A 19,906-nucleotide genomic window follows, 5' to 3' on the forward strand; every position below is an offset into this window, starting at 1 on the left:
GGTGTAAGAAAGTGGTCCAGGTTCATTCTTCTGCATGTCACTGTCCAGTTTTCCCAGCACCTCTTGCTGAAGACTGTCTTTATTCCACTGAATATTCTTTCCTGCTTTGTCAAAGATTAGTTGGCCATATGTTTCTGGGTCCATTTCTGGGTTCTCTATTCTGTTCCATTGATCTGAGTGTCTGTTCTTGTGCCAGCACCATACTGTCTTGATGATTACAGCTTTGTAGTGTAACTTGAAGTCTCAGATTGTGATGCCTCCTGCTTTGGTCTTCGTTTTCAAGATTGCTTTGGCTATTCGGGGTCTTTGCTGGTTCCATACACATTTTAGAATTGTTTATTCTAGCTCTGTGAAGAATACTGGTGTTATTTTAATGGGTATTGCATTGAATAGGTAGATTGCTTTGGTCAGTATCGACATTTTAACAATATTTGTTCTTCCTATCCAGGAGCATGGAATCTCTTTCCATTTTTTTGTGTCTTCTTCAATTTCTTTCATAAGCTTTCTATAGTTTTCAGTGTATAGCTTTTTCACCTCTTTGGTTAGATTTATTCCTAGGTATTTTATAGTTTTTGGTGCAATTGTAAATGAGATCAATTGCTTGATTTCTCTGTTGCTTCATTGTTGGTGTACAGGAATGCAACTGATTTCTGTGCGTTGATTTTATATCCTGCAACTTTGCTGAATTCATGAATCAGTTCTAGCATTTTTTTAGTGGAATCTTTTAGGTTTTCCATGTAGAATATCACGTTGTCTGTGAAGAGTGAAAGTTTGACCTCCTCCTGGCTGATTTGGATGCCTTTTCTTTCTTTGTGTTGTCTGATTGCAAAGGCTAATTAAGACTTCCAATACTATGTTGAGTAACAGTGGCGAGAGTGGACATCCCTCTCCTGTTCCTGACCTTAGGGGGAAAGCTCTCAGTTTTTTCCCATTGAGGATGATATTAGCGTTGGGTCGTTCATATATGGCTTTTATAATCTCGAGGTATGATCCTTCTATCCCTTCCTTCTTGAAGGTTTTTATCAAGAAAGGATGCTGTCTTTTGTCAAATGCTTTCTCTGCATCTATTGATAGGATCATATGGTTCTTGTCCTTTTCTTGCATTGATGTGATGAATCACATTAATTGAGTGTGGATATTGAACCTGTCCCGCATCCCAGGTGTAAATCCCACTTGGTCGTGGTAAATAATTTTTTCAATGTATTGTTGAATCTGGCTGGCTAATATCTTGTTGAGGATTTTTGCATCCATGTTCATCAGGGAAATTGGTCTATAGTTCTCCTTTTTCATGGGGTCTCTGTCTGGTTTTGGAATCAAGGTAATGCTGACCTCATAGAAAGAGTTTGGAAGTTTTCCTTCCATTTCTATATTTTGGAACAGCTTTAAGAGAACAGGTGTTAACTCTTCCTTAAATGTTTGGTAGAATTTCCCCTGGAAAGCCATCTGGCTCCGGACTTTTGTTTTTTGGCAGATTTTTGATTACTAATTTGATTTCTTTATTGGTTATGGGTCTGTTCAAATTTTGTTTCTTCCTGTTTCAGTTTTGGAAGTGTGTATGTTTCTAGGAATTTGTCCATGTCTTCTAGATTGTCCATTTTATTGGTGTATAGTTGTTCATAATATCCTCTTATTGTTTTTGTTCCTGCTGTGTTGATTGTAATCTCTCCTCTTTCATTCTTGATTTTTATTTTTTTTAATTTTTTTTATCTTTTTTTTTTTTTTTTTTTTTTTTTGAGACAGGGAGAGACAGAGCATGAACAGGGGAGGGTCAGAGAGAGGGAGACACAGAATTTGAAACAGGCTCCAGGCTCTGAGATGTCAGCACAGAGCTCGATGCGGGGCTCCAACTCACGGACCGCGAGATTATGACCTGAGCTGAAGTCAGCCACTTAACCGACTGAGCCACCCAGGCGCCCCTTGTTCTTGATTTTATTATGTGGGTCCTTTCCTTTTTCTTTTTGATCAAACTGGCTAGTTGTTTGTTTATCAATTTTGTTAATTCTTTCAAAGAACCAGCTTCTGGTTTCATTGATCTGTTCTACTGTTTTGTTGTTGTTGTTGTTGTTGTTGTTTTGATAGCATGAATTTCTGCTCTAATCTTTACTACTTCCTGTCTTCTGCTGATTTTTGGTTTTATTTGCTTTTATTTTCCAGCTCTTTAAGGGGTAAGGTTAAGTTGTGTATCTGAGGTCTTTGTTCCTTCTTTAGGAAGGCCTAGATTGCTATAAACTTTCATCTTATGACTGCCTTTGCTGCATCCCAGAGGTTTTGGGCTGTGGTGTTATTTTCATTGGTTTCCATGTACTTTTTAATTTCCTCTTTAACTTCTTGGTTAGCCCATTAATTCTTTAGTAGGATGTTCTTCAGTCTCCAAGTATTTGTTACCTTCCCAAATTTTTTCTATGTGGTTGATTTTGAGTTTCATAGCGTTGTGGTCTGAAAATATGCACAGTATGATCTCGATCTTTTTGTAGTTGTTGAGGGCTGATTTGTGTCCCAGTATGTGGCCTATTGTGGAGAACATTCCATGCGCACTGGAGAAGAATGTGTGTACTGCTGCTTTAGGATGAAATGTTCTGAATATATCTGTTATGTCCATCTGGTCCAGTGTGTCATTCAAAGTCATTGTTTCCTTGTTGATTTTTTGATTACATGATCTGTCCATTGCTGTGCACAGGGTGTTGAAGTCTGGTATTTCTATCGAGTTTCTTTATGTTTGTGATTAATTGATTTATATGTTGGGTGCTTCCACAATTGGTGCATAAATGTTTACAAATGTTAGGTCTTCTTGATGGATAGACCCCTGGATTATGATATAATGCCCTTCTCCATCTCTTGATACAGTCTTTATTTTAAAGTCTTGATTGTCTGATACAAGTATGGCTACTCTGGCTTTCTCTTGTTGACCATTAGCATGACAGATGGTTCTCTATCCCCTTACTTTCAATCTGAAGGTGTCTTTAGGTCTAAAGTGGGTCTCTTGTAAACAATATATAGATGGATCTTGTTTTCTTATCCATTCTGCTACCCTATGTCTTTTGATTGGAGCATTGAGTCCATTGATGTTTAGAGTGAGTACTGAAAGAGGAATTTCTTGCCATTATCTTGCTTGTAGAGTTGGAGTTTCTGGTGGTGTTCTTTGGTTCTTTCTAAACTTTGTTGCTTTTGGTCTTTCTCTCCTCTCTCTCTCTCTCTTTCTTTTTATTTTCATCTTTTCTCCCCTCACAGAGTCCCCCTTAAAATTTCTTGCAGGGCTGGTTTAGTGGTCACAAACTCCTTTAATTTTTGTTTGTCTGGGAAAGTTTTTATCTCTCTTTCTATTTTGAATGACAGCCTTGCTGGGTAGAGAATTCTTGGCCGCATATTTTTCTGATTCAGCACATTGAATATATCCTGCCACTCCTTTCTGACCTGCCAAGTTTTTGTGGATAGCTCTGCTGGGAACCTCATCTATCTTCCCTTGTAGGTTAAGGACTTTTTTTCCCTTGCTGCTTTCATGATTCTTTCCTTGCCTGAGTATTTTGTGAATTTGAGTATGATATGCCTTGTTTGATGGTCATTTTTTGTTGAATTTAATGGGAGTCCTCTATGCTTCCTGGATTTTGATGTCTGTGTCTTTCCCCAGGTTAGGAAAGTTTTCTGCTATGATTGGATCATATAACACTTCTACCCCTATTTCTCCCTCTTCTGGGACCCATATGATTCTGATGTTGTTCCTTTTTAATGAGTCACAAATCATCTACTATTCACTAAATGTAACATTTCAAAAATCTCAAATGTGCTAATATTTAAAGACAGTACATATAAACTTCTACTTTCCCTACAGACACTCAAGGAGAAGAAATATTTCTAAATTTATGCTGTTTTATTTTTTTACCCTAAATATACACATACAGGTTTAAATTCCCAGGGATTTAAAAAAATTCTACCAAATTAAAATGAAGTAAAAATAAGGTCTAAAAATGTCTGAAATATACAAGATATGAGATAGGGCGATCACCAAAGTATAGTACTCAAGACTTCCAAGTTGGATTTCAAAAATCAGAGATTGGCTCAAAGTTTTCAGATATATATACACTGTTTACTATGACTAGAATTTATTGAGCAATAACAGTTATAAAAGCTGGAAAATACTTGTATGTAGCATATTTATTTATTCACTAACATAAGCAATAACCATGATATTGGGATTGGCCACTAGAAGACTACCATCTTTTTCTTAAAATTTTTTTTTAACATTTATTCATTTTTGAGATAGAGAGAGAGAGGGAGACACAGAATCTGAAGAAGGCTCCAGGCTCTGAGCTATCAGCACAGAGCCTGACAGACAGCAAAACATTACCTGAGCTGAGGTCGGATGCTTAACCAATTGAGCCACCCAGGCACCCCAAGAGTGCCATTGTTAGTAGGATGTGACAACATTTTGTTTATCCTTCAAAATACAACGAGGAGTTTGATGCAACACAGATTAAAAAGACACTATATATTTTATTTTTTTAAAATTTTTTTTTTTTTTCAACGTTTATTTATTTTTGGGACAGAGAGAGACACAGAGCATGAACGGGGGAGGGGCAGCGAGAGAGGGAGACACAGAATCGGAAACAGGCTCCAGGCTCCGAGCCATCAGCCCAGAGCCTGACGCGGGGCTCGAACTCACGGACCGCGAGATCGTGACCTGGCTGAAGTCGGACGCTTAACCGACTGCGCCACCCAGGCGCCCCGACACTATATATTTTAAAAGAAAAATTTTTTTTTTTTGCTTAGTAAGGCCCTAAGGTTAATTTTTACCAAAATTAACTTCTATACTGCCGTTAGAAAAATCATAATCTTTGGCCATTTTAACTGAAACCACAATTTAAAAAAAAAAGAGAAAGAGAAAATACATTTTATATTTCCTTTGCTGAGTTTTGATATTCTAAATAAAGGATAGTTATAGCTCATATGTGTCAAATTACTGTCAAAGAAACAAACAGAATTTACATAAATGGTAATGGTATACACAACCTTAATATTACTTTAGAGAATGGGTAGAAGACACTCAACAAGTAAAAAATACCATAAACTCCCTTAATGAAAATTATATTAACTTTTTTTTACATAACTTGACTTCACTGAATGAAACTTATCAAAGTGAAAACCAGAATTTGTATTAAGATGAAAAGCTGACAGAATATTTCAGTAATTAAAATTCTTCTATTGTTATGGTTTCTGAGGCCAGATAAACTGTAAATGTTTTAAACTGACAAATTTCAGACTAAGAAATAACTTCAAATATACGTAATAAAATATCTAGATTTTCATTAGGAACTTATAAACTGTCTCAATTTAAGTTATTTTCAATATATAATGCCCTTTTTAAGCAGGAAGTTGTCAACGTATTTATCTCCAAAGCCACATCAAAATCAAAGAAGGACTTGAGGCTAATTTGCAAACAACTAGGATATGTATGGAATATCTCTTAACTCACTTACAGTTCTCAGAGTAATTAAGTCACAGAATACTAAAGTTGAAAGATTCCTATCAGATCTTATCTAATCCCGCACATTATGTATGAAAATACTGAGCACTAAATAGACAAAAATACGAAACCACTTTCTTTACTAGGTTATCTAGGGACATAAAACAACTCCCCAAACTGTCTTCCAAACTCAAATGATTTAAAACTACACTGCTAAAAGAAAAATGATAACTTTACAGTGGAGAAACCTGACAAACACTAACTTAACTTGACTGAGCATGGTTAACATAACTAGTAATACATATTGACATGCTATTTCCCCTCATATGATGTACTGAGAAGGGACATCACCTCTAGTCTGTGGTAGCCTCAATCTAATAATGAGGAAATACCAGACAAACCCAAATTGAAGGATAGTCTATAAAATAAATGAATAATACTCTTCAAAAGTGTCAAGGTTTGAAAGGCAAGGAAAGAGTAATAATTGCCACCATCCAGAATACCCATGAATGGGGATTCTGGACCAGAAAAAGGACATTAGTGACAAAACCAGTAAAATTCAAACAAATTCTATAGTTTACTTAAAAGTATTACAATATTAAGGTTTGCGTTTGATCATTGTTCTGTGTTTATATAAGATGTTAACATAAGGAGAAGGTGGGTACTCTCCATAAAATTTTTGCAACTCTTAAAATCTAAACTTGTCTCAACACAAAAGTAAAAACAGATAAGCAAATAAAAAAATCTTTGTTAAGATGATTTAGAAATAAATATGCTTTGGTTTTAAATACTATAAAGTTTCTCACCAAAGCGAGAGTACAGAGGTAATCAGAGTTATACATAAAGAGGTTTTGGCATTTCCATAATATGAACAACTCATTACAGACTCTATAAAGTAGTGCCTTTAGTAAAAAAATGCTAGTAAAATCATACAGTCATTCAGTGATGTTTCACACGTGAAGTTCACTGTCATGTTTTTCTGATTCATGAAGGTTAACAACCATTAGAACAATATTCAACTGTAATACAGTAAAATATATGATTTGTTTTTATTATTTCATTTGGTCATATTTTGCGTAGTAGATGTTCTTAATAATACTAACATGTTATTTTCATACCTTTAATCAGTGCCTTCAAAAATGATGTCTGACTGTTATCTAGAGGAAAAGAGGTATTCTTGCTTAACAAAGAAAATTTCTCCAAAGAAGTTATCATTTGACCTAAGACTGACTTAATAGGGTACAGATGTCAAACCAAAGCAAAAATGTTAGTAAATCAAAACCTAAAGATCAATCAATTGATCTATTCATTTTTGGTAACCCAATGACAGACCTGATTGTATTGATCAAATAATCTTTACATTTTAGAAGAGTCTGAAATATAGTTTGTTCATTGACTCATATTAAACATTATCTTACAGAGAGGGAGGCAATCCATAAGAGACTCTTAAACACAGAGAACAGACAGGGTTGCTGGAGAAGGGGGTGGGAGTGGGGAATGGACTGGATGGGTGATGGGCACTGAGGAGGGCATTTGTTGGGATAGCACTGGGTGTGTATGTAAGTGATGAATCATTGGGTTCTACCCCCCACAATCAAAACTACACTGTATATTAACTAACTTCAGTTTAATAAAACTAAAACAAAAACATTATCTTATAAAGATGGTTTTAACTCTTGAGGTAAATTCTATTCCTAGAATAAATTCTATTCCTAGATTCTTATTCCCTTTTTACTCTTACAAAAATTTAATGAGGGGGGCCTGGGTGGCTCAGTTGGTTGAGTGTCCGACTCTTGATTTTGGCTTAGGAAGTGATCTCATCGTTCTTAGGAATGAACTCCATGTCAGGCTCTCTGCTGTCATAGAGCCTGCTTGGGATTCTCTCTCTCCTTCTCTCTCTGTCCCTACCTTGCTTGTGTGTGTGCAAGTGTACTCTGTCTCAAAATAAATCAATTTAAAAAAAAAATTAATGAACAGTGACCATGAGTTGGACATTAGGCAAGGTATTGGAAATAACAAAGATGGATAAAAGTTCTTGTTGCCTAGAGCAGTCCATGTTCCAATTTGGTAGACAGGCATGCATATAATTACAATGCAATGGAGAAAGTACATCAGGCATATAAATGTGAAGAGAAGAAAACTGACCATGATAATACATAGAAGAGTTTGCCTTTTTTTAATGATTAATATTCTAGAGAGGTGGGCTATGTCATCAAAATAACAAACCTTTCCTCGTGCCCAAAGATTAGTATTGTGAATCTTTAAAACAAATACTTCTCACTGTAACTTACACTATCCTTGTATTAAGGTAAATTCAACATCAAGGGCATCTTTCAGAAATAAAACTATGTTTAGAAAGTGAATCTTAAAAACTTTACTCCCAAGTGAACAGATTAAGTTGCCTTAAATATCTCTATTTCAAGTTGAATACTATTTTCCCCAGAGTGAACCCATTAGTTTTCATAGTTTTATTGGAAATTAACAGCTCATTAGATGTCCAGTAACACATCTTCTATGGCACATTAATTTTTCATGGGTTAAAAACTGATTTTGCTTCAAGAAAAATTAAAAATACTATTTTAGAAAATTCCACACACAAAAATGCTCTAACAGTGGTTTTTCACAGTGTCAAAAATAACAGCCACATTTCCATATCTAGAACTTGTAGATTACTGCTTAGCCACTGTTTTGCTTTTTTTAAGAAAAAGATTTCTATACAAATGGCACCTTTTACTCTGCATCTGATTTTGTATGCTTAGTTTACTTCTGTCATAAAGGTGTCAGTCAATGAGGAGTTCTCTGACTTTATGCACGAAACTTGCTATTCCTCAGCACTCAGATTGTTCTCCATAACATGTATCACAATGAAAGGATCATTTACTTATTTACATATCATGTGTCGTCTTTCACTAGGGTGTAAGCTCCATGATAGAAGATTTCTCCCTGTCTTGCTTATTACCACAGTATCCTAAGGAATTAGTGCTATTCCTATCCTACTTTGGCTTCTTAATGAATATTTCTTGACTACATGAATAAATTTACTACTATACAGATGCACAGGAAACAAATAAATAATACTTTTGACTTTTTGTATACATATCAAATACCAAGTATTTACATACATTATATGTAATCTTCACAAATGCCAGGAAAGAGTAAGTATTTTTAATATTTTCATTCCCATTTCTCATTGAGAAAATTGAGGATTGGAGACATTAAGGAACGGCTCTTAGTCACACACTTAAAAATATGACAACCTAGGATTCAAATTCAGCTCTGACTCCAAAGAGTCCTCTTTCCATATACCAAAGGGACAATTACAATTGCCTGTGATCAATACATTTTAAAAGCGCCCCATACATTCTGAAAAATAACTCAATTTTTGCTCACTGGCTACTGACCACATTAATTATTCAGTTTAACAAAAAGATTCTAAGTCTATCTCACAGAAATGACTGAAAAACAACCTTTAAATCCAAAACAGTTCTACAATTCTCCCTAAAGATAATCTGTAGAAATCTTGATAAACATACTGATTGCCTTTTCACTTTTTGAAATATTATGACAGTATTTAGGATTTGTTGTATGATATTTCCTAAATCTCATGAGGAAATAGAAATAGTTGAGGACAAAAAGGGTATTGGTAAAATGTCACAAGAATCAATTTTTGAGCAACACACAATTCTGCACTACTTTGGGATGACTGCTCTTATGTCTTCAAATAAACTCATGTAAAGATAATTTATTATCAAGGTCCATGGCTTTCTCAATTTTTTACTAATTACTAACACAAAAGCTTACTTTTTGAGAAAATAAAAATAGCCTCTATTTGTAAGAAGAATCATAAGCCTCTAGAGGTAGGACTCCTTTGGGCTCTTGGGAATGCTGAGAGTTTAAACTCAAGGGTCTCAAAAGAAAATCCTGGTACAATATTAAATTGACTCTGACAAAACCCAATGATTAATGAAAAATGAAGTTATACAGTGAAAATATAAAAATGACAAAAGTTAATGATCTCATAGCCACATTATGTGGCAGTCATACTATTCAATCAAAAATCCATTAAACATTTAAAAGTTCTAATTTTCATAATACAGATGGTTCAGTAATTACCCAGGGAATTTAAATTTATAATTATCCGTTGCAATGAGAGGGTTTTTAAAGAATTATTTTATTTTGCTTATTTTAAAATTACTGTATTTTATCACAGACAGAAAATACATAAATAGAATGCAGCTCCTTTTTTTCCCATTTTCTTTTAAAATAGAAAATAGGGGCGCCTGGGTGGCGCAGTCGGTTAAGCGTCCGACTTCAGCCAGGTCACGATCTCGCGGTCCGTGGGTTCGAGCCCCGCGTCAGGCTCTCGGCTGATGGCTTGGAGCCTGGAGCCTGTTTCCGATTCTGTGTCTCCCTCTCTCTCTGCCCCTCCCCCGTTCATGCTCTGTCTCTCTCTGTCCCAAAAATAAATAAAAAACGTTGAAAAAAAAAAAAAAATTTAAAAAAATAAAATAGAAAATAAAGTATATGGTCTGTAATTCACCACAGATTGAAATGTTTTATTGATAAATTCAATTTCAAAAGAATTATAAAACAGGAATATAACTGAGTAATAGTAGGCATTTGAAACTGTGACACCATTGTGTCCCATCTGACTGTAGGTAGCCTGAAGCAGGGCTTTATTCTGCTGATACAAAGGTAGTAAACCCCAAAATTAATTTGTGTTACATGTTTCACATCACAAGCAGCACAAGAATATGTAATATTATGTTGACTTCTGAAAAGCCATATGGAAAACTTGGTAACATTGTTTTTTTAGAAAAATTGTAGGCTTCTAATATACAAAATAAATCTACATAACTTATTTAAACTAAGCTTTACTTAAAAAGTTAACGATGTGTTTCCTTCTTTCTTTCCTTTAGTTTTTCATTCAGTAATTATTTAATGAATACCTATTATGTGCAATATGTTCAGGGTAGAGAGGACAGCAAACACAGCTGATCCTGGTGATCAGGAAATTTATACACTTGAAAGGTAAAGTGTCTTCAATTCAGACCTATGTTCTTTATACCAGACACCTTCAGGTTTCTTCAGGGAATCAAATTATTTTTGTTATAAATGTTGCAAACATAACAGTAATCATAACTGTAACTTATAACACTTAACCTTTCAGTATTCCTTCTCCATCCTTTTCCCCTTTCTTTCCAATACATTAAGTTGGATATTACTTATTCCCTGGTATGTTTTTATATTTTAACATTTTATATGAATGGCATCATATTATATATCTTCTACAGTTTGCAGTTTCTTTTCTTTTTTTTAATTTTATTTAAACCCAAGTTTGTTAACATATAGTGTAATAATGGTTTCAGGAGTAGAATTTAGGGATTTGTCACTTACATATAACACCCAGTGCTCAACACAACAAGTGCCCTCCTTAATACCCATCGCCCATTTAGCCCATCCACCCCCCCCAGCAACCCTTAGTTTGTTCTCTATATTAAGACTCTTATGGTTTGCCTCCCTGCAGTTTGTTTTCAACATTACATTTTATCAATTTATTTACATTAAACTTTCTTAATATAAATGTTTTTAACTCAAACACTAACTTCATACACTTGAAACATTCCAACTAAGGTCAAGGTGATAACACGATACTGCTATTATTTAATCTTGTTTTGGAGATATTAGCCAACACTATTAGACAAGAGAAAGACAAAGTATAAAGTTGTAAAAGAGGAAGTAAAACCAACCGTATTTGTGTATACCTAGAAATGTCCAGGGAATCAACTGAAACACCCTTACAAACAATAAGAGAATACAGTGAGGACCTCTTTTGATAATATTAGGAAAATCAACAATAGGTTAAAAAAAACCCAGCAGATTATTCAAGACAACTCTAAATTCTGTATCTGCATTCTTCTAGTTACATCCTTAAATTTCGAGAGGAGAGTGATCAAAACAAGAAAACTGTCCACTATGTGTATTTCCAAGAGGAAATCGATACATAAGCAAGTCACATTTAGAGATAAATCAGGTATGGAGATAAGTTACAACAGATTTCTATGTTTTTTTTCAGAGCACTCTTCTCTACTAAGAGCTGTTAAGATTTTAGAGATAGGAGGTACCTTACTTAGAGGATGGATCATTTGATCTATTCTTTCTTATAATGCTGATAGAAAAGCCATTCTTAGAGTACATAACTGACTTCCCCAGAGTCCCATAGCTAATTAATAGTAAAGTTGGGTTCAGAATTCATGTCTCCTAGGTTGCTGTCTGGAACTGTCTTTCATGATGGATTAATATTGACCGTAATGAAGCAATATGATTTTAAATCAACTGTTGGCAAAAACAGAGATTATACCAAAACACAACAAAAAATGTTGGTGACATTGTGTGTGTGTGTGTGTGTGTGTGTGTGTACACATAATCCATGGGTTGAATTTATCTTACACTGAAAAACAAGTATGTGATGTTCTTCCCCAAAACATCTACATGAGTACATGTCTAGGCTTTGGTGTCAGACAAACCTATTTGAATCGTGCTTTGGAACTTACTGTTGATGTGACCTTGGGAAAGGCAGATGACCTCTTAGTTTTGGCTTCCTTATCTGTAAAATGTAAAAAAATAAAAACCTAGCCTCAAAACCTAACCAGAACAAAAATTATAAGTTTTGTAGGGGGGCCTGGGTGGCTCAGTTAATTAAGCATCCAACTCTTGGTTTTGGCTCAGGTCATGATCTCACAGGTTCATGAGTTTGAGCCCCACATTGGGCTCAGTGCTGACAGAGCAGAGCCTGCTTGGGATTCTCTCTCTATCCCCCTCCCCTGCTTGTGCTCTCTCAAAATAAATAAATACTTAAAAAGGGTAAGTTTTGCTTTCTTTTCTATCTACAATCCTAATTTTTCAATACAAATGATAATTAAGAATTAAATTTACAATATAGAATTTTTTTATTTGTTGGTTATCTACGAATATGTATCTATTATGTGCCAGGTTCTGTTCTAGGAGATGGAGAAACAGCATAACTGTCCTCATGGATCTTAAATTCCAAGAGGGAAAGACATAATAATCTGCTAACAAGTTTCAAATTTTGATGTAGCAGAAAGAACACAGGAAAGGGATACAAACTGTGGGAGCACACCTTTTCTTAGACAAAGTAATCAGGAAAATACCTCTACTAAAGAGGTGACATTCAGGCTGAGACCTGAATGATATGAAGGAGCCACTCATATACTAATCTGTGAGAAGATGATGTCCAGGCCTACAGAAGACGGGCAAGGACCTTAGAGTACAAATGAGTTCAGCATGCACATGCACCAGAAAAGTCAGCATATTTGGCACGATATTAAATGTTAGGTACAACTATGTGGGCCATATTGGATATTCTATTTGCAATGAGAAGCCATTGGAGGGTTTAAAAATTTAAGTAATATGATTTGATTTTGAATTCGATGCTTGTTTTGGTTGCAATTTAGAGAAAATAGAGGATAGGTAAGAATGAAAATAGGGACATAGGGCAAAAGGCTACTGCAATAGTCCGTATCAGGAACGAGAGTGTCTTAAAGTATTGTAATAGCAGTAGGAGTAGAAAGTATAATATGGTTCAGAGTATGTTATAGTTTAGAGTAAGGGCAGGCTGATAGGTAGATATGGAAATCAACAACAACAACAAAAAAGTAATTAGGAATGATTCCTCTGTTGTTGGCACCCAAAAATGGATAAGTTGGTAAAGACTATGGGAGACATAGTTGTGATGGGAGTGATGAAGAATGAGGACATAAGAATTCTATTTTGGCAGTATTGAGCTTAAGACAGTCTTTAGATATTCAATGCCAATGTCAGCAAATATTTGGACAGATGAATTTAGATCTTGGTAGAAGAATTAAGCGCTGGTATTAGAAGTTTTGAAGTCCTCAACATATAGTTATTATAAGACTTTTGCAATCATCTAGGGAACAATATGTAAATAGTGAAGAAAAAGGCCCCAAGGACTAATAAGCCATGTTAATACAACTTAGGTAGAGGTGAAGAACTTAGCTAACAGGACTGAGGAGTTGCCAGTTTTGTATGAAGAAAATTAGGGGACAATATGGGCCACAGAAACGAAGATAAGAACATTTTCAAGAAAGAGGAAATGGCCAATTGATTGCCAAAAGATATTAAGAAGTCAGATAAGATTCAAGCAGAGGTATGACTACTTTGACAAGAAAGAGACTGTAAGTGACCTTACAAGAATCATTTCAGTAGAATGGTAGAGATCAAAGCCCAGTTGAAATAATTTAAAGAGGGGCCAGGACATGTCATTTTGCACTTCATCTTTCCTGTTTAATTTTAAGACTGGAGCTATAGCAGCAATCTTTGAACCATGGTAGAAAGACCAAAAGACTCATGGTAAAATTACTCCTGATAGTTTGGGCTTCTAGCAATACTATTTCTGGGCTTTTAGTCAAGCGTTATATTTTATATCTTCCATATATTAATCAAACCTTTCCTGCAGCATAAAAATCTACCTCCTCTATAAACAATATATGGTATATATATCTCTGTCCTGGTACCCTAGACTTTCAGCTTGAATAAGAAACAAAAAACAAAAAACAAAACAAAAACCAAAACTGCAGCACTGGTTTGCAGAGTCCACTGCATTTACTGTCCATAAGAACATCTTTCACCATCTCCTTTTAAGTCTGTATGTCCTAGTCTCAAAATGACCATATGAAGCTGAATATATGTATTAAAGGGAAACTTTCACAAAGCAGAGATCTAGAACTCCTTTAAAAAAATATGCATATATGTTGCTTTATACACTCAACCATAAACAGTCATTTCAGAATGATTTTCTCAACTTCAGTTTAGTGTTCTGAGAATTAACACTACATGACTGTAATCGGGAGGTAATAACTGGAGAAAGGATGAGGTCATAGTTAGGGTCTCTGAAAGACTGGGAGATATTAAAACATGTTTGTCAAAGAAAATTTAAACAAATGAAATTCTTTTTCAAGGAACTAAAATATTTTCTATCTGATATTTCTCTGGCATTAGTGTCTCAAATGAAGTTTTTGATTATAACAAAATTTTCTTTCAAAATTAATTTTATAATATTTAAATAAATATAGGAATCCTCATGTTTTCATTATAAAGCACTAGAAACTGTCATAAAACATACTGTCATAAGTCTAGATTTTCCAACAAAACATTTTAAGATAATAGAATTAATTTAATACAGTTAATTAATGATGAAGAATTTAGGCTCAACATATTCAAGAGCTTATTTGCCACTATTAAAATTTTTAAATATGAAATATGATTTTATATTTTCCTAAATTTGCTAATATAACCAGTTTAAAATATGGTAATGTATAACATACAGAATAGAATAAAAATAGAGAACCAAAAACTTAAAAGGTTTATAACATTATATGACAATAATTTACTGTTTTTAATCAAACAGGATTATAGTACTGTTCATATATCTAATACATGTTATTTTTCAAATTCATTAGCATATTTCATAATGGTAAAAACAAAGCATGTAATTATTAGAAAAACTGGTCTTTAAATACTTTGATTAAATTAAGTATATTGCTATAAAATATTATTGCAAAATTGATATGTAACTGTGCTAATTGCTTTAAGACAATAGCAGTGTTAAAGCTGGATAAAATACTTCCATAAATTATAACAAGTGAATCAGCAACTTTATATTATCATAAAAATAATTTGGAAATGCTAAATTCTTTTCTGCCCATAATGAAATTGCCTAAGAGACATTTTGGAGATTTGCTCATTTTCAGTCTATTTAAGTTTATAGCAGTGATAATGATACCATAGTGGTTCTTAAAATAATGTGAATTTTTCAGATATGAAGGTTTATGCACACAAGAACTTTTATTTTCTTCTAGATCCTCAGTGAAACAGCCAGTGGAAATTTTAAAATATAAGAGAGAGGGAGAGAAAGAGAAAGAGGGAAAGAAGAAGTGAGAACATATACCTACAGAGAGAGGACGAGAGAGAGAAGTAGGGAGAGGGAGAGAGGGAAAGAACAAGTGAGAACATACGCCTATTATGATACTGGCATCACAGAACACTCCTACCACATTCTAAAAATATCAAGAATATTTGCTGGGACCCAACAAACCAGGTTAGTTCTCTTGCTACTGGCTTTAACAGTACCTTCAGTTATTTTTCCATAGCTTCCTTCTCATTTGTCTATATTCTCTGATAGACTATAAGCAAGCATCAAGAAGACAGGAGCTGTATCCTGTCATGGATGCCATGGTACTAAGCAACTATTACGGGGCCTTATACTTATAAAATGCTCAGTAAATATTTGTTAAATGAAGGCAAGATAAAAAGGTAGAAAGAGATCTACTAATATCCTAACAGTGGTTACCTGAGAGGTAGGTTAGGAGTTTTGTTTTCTTTATTCTTTTTTTTTTTTTTTGCATTTTTTGAATGATCTTAGTAAACATATATTACTTGTATAAGAATATAATAATACATTTAAAAATGTAGCTATTAATCTGCCACTTAATTCCTTACTAAACATGCCACAGATAAACAGTACTATGAAAAAAGTAGTAATTAAAATGATGCATAGTTATTTATAAAAAATTATGCTAAATGAAGCTTATGTATTTTATTTATTTACAAATTACTGTAGTATACCATCTCCAAAAATTAATTAAGGGCATATTTTAGTATAGAGACTATTGTTCAATAAAATTTTGTTTTTCATTGTTGGAGAAGTGAAGAAATGTAAAGTAAATCTGGATTCTCAAAGCCTGTCAAATATTTCTAACATACGTAAAATCTTTTATACTTCTAATTTTTTAAAAAGTTTATTTATTTTGAGAGCGAGCGAGCAAACGAACAGGGCAGAGAGAGAGGGGGAATCCCAAGCAGGCTCTTCCCTGTCAGCGCAGAGACCCATGTGGAACTTGAATCTGTGAACTGTGAGGTCACGACCTGAGCTGAAATTAAGAGTTGGAGCCCAACACCCTGAGCGACCCAGGTGCCCCTATTTCTAATTTTTAAGTAATGCAACCAAGTAGTGTATAGTTTGTTCCTATCCTAGACAAATACTTAACTACAAAAAGATGAAGCAGTAAATTACAGGGCTACATTTTGTATGAGCAGAAAATACTAGATTTTTCAAACTGGTAATTTTTATGACATTAGCCAACTAGCCATTAAATCATTAATGTCATTTTAATACTGTATGTTTATATAGGATAATAATTTGACTTTGAGAACTTAAAGTATTGTGCTATTAACATAAGAACTACTTTTTTTTTGCATTGTTTTTTGGTGGTTTTGTATAGTGAACATGTGACTAAAACAAAATCTTACTATTTTTCCCCCTATCAAACATAGTAAGATTTTCTTTAAGCTAGATTTGTGATAATGATAGGTTAAACTTGTCATACTATTTTTAATAAAATACAGCATCCTTACTTTAATATATGGAAGATACATTTTCAAGAAGGAAAATGCTGATGTTATCTTGGTTATAAGCTGGCTGCTGAAATGATTTAGATAGTTTTCTCTTCCATACAATATCAGTGTAAGGCCTTTCTTTTCAATGAGTTATAGTGGATAGTTCAAACCTATTTTATGTGTATCTCTTAGTTCAGAAAAATGGGAAAACATAAATATTTACTCTATATAGACAGAAAAGACACAAGATATAGATAAAAAATGATCCATTATAGAGCAGTGAATAATTACAATGTGTATCACTGTAAGAATGGAAAAGGGCATCAAGTATTTCCACCAGCTTTAAATTTGAGGATATCTAAGGTTACTGAGAAAATTTTAAATCTGTAATTTTGTGTGTTTGGGATATGTGTTTTTGGTTCACGAATCTACACTGATAATAAATTTAACATTGTTGTCTATAGCACACTTTGCCAAAAAGAGTAAAACTTTGGCTTTAATTGAAAAGCATCTCTAAAAAAACATGCCTAAAAAATCCTAATATAAAAATAAAAAATAATAATCAGTGGTGCTTGTTTTAAGTAAATTCTTCCTTTTACCTCTGATATTTAGATATTGAAAAGGTAGCTACGTAAGTTTTTGTGGACAAAAAATGCTCATAGTTTGATAATTTAAGGAAAATATGCTATTTTTTTTTCTTTCATGATGCAGTATTTTTTAAATTTTGGAAGACTACACGGTAAGGAGAAGGAAGTATCAATTAGGAACAGCAATATCACTAATAAAGCTATCAGTATAAAATTTATAGGTACTAGAAACAGTTTCAAACTACATTTAAAAATGAGACACAAAAATACCTGTTATCAGTCACATACTACATTGATGCAAAATGCTGTTAATTTCAAATAAAATCTGTACACAGATTAAACCTTTTTGTAGGAACCATATATCCAATTAAGCTCTTGATGATCAAGACTATTATATACCACAATGCAAGAAAAAATTTTAAATATTTTATATCAAAATGGGAAAATATTTGTCTACATATGCCAAACAATAAGCCCAATTAGATAATCATGGAAATGATACAATATTTGGGAAATATATAGACACTGTAAGAGATTTAGTCACAAATGTACATAATGGAACACTGAATATCAGTACTATATATGGCAAAGACCAATGGACTTGGAGACATAAAGTCTAAAGTCCTTAGCTGGGCCCTGCTATTTATTATGGGTCTTTTTAAAAATATTTATTTATTATTTTTGAGAGAGAGAGAGAGAGAGAGAGAGAGAGAGACAAGGGGGCAGATAGAGGATCAGAAGCTGGCTCTGTGCTGACAGCACAGAGCCTGACACTGGGCTTGAACTCAAGAACTACGAGATCATGACCTGAGCCCAAGTTGGATATTCAACTGACTCCACCTGCCCCAATTACAGGTCTCTGACAATTCATTCACAAATATTCTTGGAACTCCAGATTCTTCAATACAGAGATAACCTTGAGGGGGATGAGGTCTAAGAACATTTGACCAGTTGATCTGCAAAGTGAATTCTAGATTTAAATTCAAAGATTCCACCTATTCTAAATGAATAAGAAGTATATTATGAATAGAACTCCTCATGAAACTGGTATTTTCCTCAAATAACCTTGAGGAACCATTTCTTTCCCTGGGTAAATGCTTTATAATTCTAACCAACTAAATTTTTAAGGCAGACATTACTTATTTGGAGCACATTTATAGTATCTATTGACCTGCTACTAGCAATAATTCAGTATCATATGAAATGTAAGAATAATAGCTTAAATTAAAACTTGAGATGCTTCAAAAATATAGTATTCATGTGATCCTCTGTTGAAAATATGAAATAGTACTATGCTGTAATTCTATATTAATCCAGAAAAAAAGAGCCTATAACCAGATTTATATACGATACCATTGTTCTCAAAGAATCTTTTTGACAGTAACAATTATATAAAGAGCTACTGTAAGTTTTTTGGCATTCTATCCTTTGAGTTATGAAAAATCAAACATGAAACAAAATAGCATGGCTTTGCTCACAGGTCAGGATAAACATAAGATTAGCAACAAAAGTATTAACTATATATCATCATGATTATTATTACTATAATTGTATTAGTACATTACATCATATCCTATGGAAAATTTTACTCAACTCCCATCAATTCTAGAAACACTTAATATACCTTTTGTATACCTACTATAGCTTTTTGTATTAATAATTATCACGATGATGTGTATTACCATTTATAGAGGATTTAATGGGCCAAGAATTGTGCTATGCATGCTACATAGGCTATTCTCTGATCTTCAAAACAAGCTTATACAGTATTATCTTTAAGTTATCAATGATGACATTGAAACTCAGAAGGGTTAAGGAATTTGCCCAGAGCATCACAACTACCAAATGGAGGAGGAGATATTCAAATCCAGGTATGACTGACCATAAACCTGATGTTCCTCAGGCATGTTTCACTTAATTTCAATCTTATAGAAATAGACATATAAAGAAAGAGGTTACCTTATGGATAATAAACATAACACAAAACGTACTGGCTTTTGACACTTACATGAAAAGACTGACCATACATCAAAGATGTTTCACAGGAATTAAACATTTCTTAATGTCAGTAAGTAGTTGGGAACAATTTCAGATAAGGCCAAACTTTGCAACCTACTGCCATTCTATTGGCATGAAGCCAATCATTAAATCATAAAGGATAGAAATTTCAATCCTAAGACTCTTTCAAATCCTATCATTTGAAGCTTTTTGCCTGAACTTCTAGTTTCTTTAAATATTTCTATGTAAGATATTCTGCAGTTTGTTTATCATATGGTGAGAAAAAAATTTATAAATTTAAAGCTCATCACTGCTGAACAATGAGAACATGAAAGCTTTAAAGAAATGTTATACAAATTTGGATTGTAAGTAAAATGTTACTTCCACCTAGCTTATATTTGCTTCATCTGTATTCATATGCCTAGAC

General features: G+C 33.6%; 1 protein-coding gene and 1 long non-coding RNA gene across 2 annotated transcripts in view; both read right to left on the bottom strand.

Annotated features, from left to right (window-relative positions):
- Positions 1 to 19,906, bottom strand: part of PHF14 (PHD finger protein 14) — a 218,285-nt gene that overhangs the window by 8,716 nt on the left and 189,663 nt on the right. The window lies entirely within an intron of this gene.
- Positions 2,404 to 9,725, bottom strand: LOC147583238 (uncharacterized). Its single transcript, XR_015246696.1, has 2 exons — positions 4,727 to 9,725; positions 2,404 to 4,479 (listed from the first exon to the last, which is right to left on the bottom strand). It is a non-coding gene; the product is annotated as an uncharacterized LOC147583238 (long non-coding RNA).

The sequence above is a fragment of the Puma concolor genome, chromosome A2, assembly GCF_028749965.1.
Source record: "Puma concolor isolate L17-30 chromosome A2, mPumCon1.1.hap2, whole genome shotgun sequence".
Classification (NCBI taxonomy): Eukaryota; Metazoa; Chordata; class Mammalia; order Carnivora; family Felidae; genus Puma; species Puma concolor.